This window comes from Mustela nivalis (genome assembly GCF_964662115.1).
Source record: "Mustela nivalis genome assembly, chromosome: 12".
NCBI lineage: Eukaryota > Metazoa > Chordata > Mammalia > Carnivora > Mustelidae > Mustela > Mustela nivalis.
Genome location: NC_139031.1, coordinates 11,753,470 through 11,756,673, shown reverse-complemented (window position 1 = coordinate 11,756,673; position 3,204 = coordinate 11,753,470).

Here is a 3,204-nt window from a genome sequence, read left to right as displayed (position 1 = left end):
GCTGCAATGCATATTCATAAGAATTTTTTTTAATACATTTTCGTTCTGGTTTACTGCTTTTTATTTAAAATCACACATGCTTGCTTAGAGGGTACAAAGTGGTGGAGTTCATGAGGATCCTGCCATTCGTACATGCCTCTGAATACACATTCTGTACAGTGCACACACTTATGAGCGCACACTTTCATCCACAAGCATACTCATAAGACGCTTGTCATTCCAAAAATCTGTTTTCCATATGCTGTTTTTCATTAATCTCTGAGAGATTAAACTGATTTTAAACTAAAGCCTATCCATTTTCATATAAAATATTCAACATCCAAGAAATTTATCTCTGAAATGTGAAATGCATTTTTGTTTTACCTTTTACCCCATGCTATGAAATACTGGGATTTATGATAATTCAAATCGCTACCCAGTTGATTAAGTTACCTGTGTTTACAGGGTCACAAAACCAAAACATTTTTCTTTTTAAGACTCTCATGGGGCTCGAGATAATGTGGGAAGTGCTTCGTATGCAGAGGAACAGTGTAGGAATTAGCAGCCATTACTAATTTTGACCGTTTCCACCTCTTTCGCCCTTTTATTGCCTAGTTAATTCCGACTAATTCCTGGTTGCTAACAATCCTTTTCATCCTTGCCATATGCCAGGTTGTGTATTGTCATCAGCCAATTGAACTAGTTGCAGGTAAACTTTTTACTGGGATGATCTTCCTAACAACCTGCCCTGAGTCCTGAGTCCTTCCTAACAACCTACCCTGAGGCCTCAGGCTTGTATACAGACCTCACTTTCTCCATGCCACTGCCATTGTTCTAGGCTGAGTCAGGTGTTTTAAGACAAGCCTTTTGTTATTGATTGGGTCATAAACTCTTCAATTTTAAGGTCTGTTTACTTTATATCTTCTGGACTTGAGTTTTTTATGTATGAATTACCTTCTCTTTCTCATCTCATTCCTCAATTTGAAAAAGAAAAGGTAAGTCTGTCTATCCAGTTGTCTGTCTTATCTTCTATCTATTTATCATCTATCTATCTATCTATCTATCATCTAGCTATCATCTATCAATCTAATCATTATCTCATCACCATCTGTGTATCTAACTGAGCCAGGACTGTTTATCATACTACTAATTTTTGGATTGTGTGAATATTTTGTTAATTATCCTATCAATTTCACCTAACCTAAACTCTAATCCTGTGTATGATTGATTCCAAAGTTTTCTCTTTTTCTCCTTTCTTTTCTGTTTTTTCTTGCTTTTATCTTTTCTTTTCTTTTTTTTAACTATTCTCCATTTTAAGTTAGTCTACTAAGAATTTCAGGTATCACATCCACCTGCCTCTCCTGATATGCCCACCAACAACTGCTCACTTTTATTTTGGTTCCTTTTTCTGTTTGCATGGGCTAGGGCTAATGTTCCATGACTTTCTCTGTAGTTTAAGTACTTTTCATTTAAATGGATCCTTACAACCAAGCTTCAAATTTCAGTATCGTAATTGCAGAACACATCTATGGGAACAGGAATGCTTGCCCTATTTGGTCAAGTGGATGGCTTTTCTCTGTACTCTGGTTCCCTGTCCTGTCTCCAACCTTGTGTTTCAGTCATTTCTCACCTTCAGATCAGGAGGATAGGGATCACCTCTTGGGTACATAATTTTTTTATATAGTACTTCAAAGGTCTCTTCTAGACTCATGTGTATATGTTACAATTTGGCTTTTATTTATCCCTCAGTGTGATTATGGGTCTTCATTTCCATTGGTTCCCTGGGTAAGCTCTTGTAAGCCCACCATATTTATAACCACATACTTGCCAATGATTTATATGCTTCTGACATCTCAGCTTTTCTTCCTCAGGCCACGTCCTTCTTTGGAAATATGTAGGGGGTTCATACTCAGTTTCCGTAGACTGTGCTTCAATTCTTAGCCTAGGATTGACAAACTGTAAATTTGGAAAATCAATGAGCTTTGTTTTTTAGATTTGCTTTATCTGTAAAACAAAAGAGTTAGACTTGATCATCTTGGTGGTGGACACTGTGACTGCCCTCCCAGCATCCACTCCACCCCTCCTCTGTAAGGTCACATCATTCTCTGGGGTATGGTCTGCACTGATTTAAACTTATCAGTGAACTCCCTGAGTTTGGTTTGGGGATGGATACATGAGGCAGTTTGGCTTATTAAACATCAGTCCCCCAAATTCGGTGTTGAGATAACGTAATGAGCTATTGTTGAAGCCTTGTTTTGGGCAGTGTGGCAGGTGAATGAGACTGATCAGAGTTGCTGGTGTCACTTGGCAGCCATCAGGGAAGCTGCCTGAGGATGAAGTGCATCCACATAGGTGGTCAAAGTAAGAGAATTGCCCAGAAATGTAACTGAAGTCCTGATAAAACCATTCCAGAATTTAAGTCTTCTCTCTGGATGTTTTTAGTTCTATGATCCACTATGCAATTTCTTTCAGTGTTTAAGACGACTTGAATTGGGCTTTCCATTGCTATAGTTAAAAATATCTCAGTTGATAACAGTTTCCAAAGTTCCTTCTGTCTCTGTCATCAATCTAGACCAATGTGTGCTAAGTGTTTCATATATTCATTCTTATTAATTTTCATGGAATATGTGTGGAGTCATTTTTATCAGACATAAGCATTCTGCATCTCCTCAGATATTCTCAACTGCTCCTTTGTTTTCAAAGGCTTTTCCTGTCTTCTTGGTCATACTGCTACCACCTTCACAGAGCTCTGCAAACTGGCTGGAAGCCGGGCTGAAGCTCTGAGCATGAATAGCTCTCACGTCCATAAACTGAGCCTATCCACGCCACGTTGCCACACTACTTTAAAAAACTTGTATACAAAGGCACGCTTTCAGGCCTTAGTTTGGGCTTTCTGAGTGACTGTTGAGAGGAAGATGGTATCCTCATGAATTCAGAGTGGTTGTAATCTGGGGCATGAGCCTTGACCAAAGAGAAATGAGAAGCGGGAGCCACCCAGATAAACTCCCACTGTTCTCACTCTCCTGTAGGCTGCTCTGACGTGTGGGTTTGTCTCACACCTCTCCCTATAGCTTTGCTTCCTGTCTCTCCTTGCCTTGCTTCTTTTTTTTTTTTTTTAATTTTTTTCAATTTATTTATTTTCAGAAAAACAGTATTCATTATTTTTTCACCACACCCAGTGCTCCATGCAATCCATGCCCTCTATAATACCCACCACCTGGTACC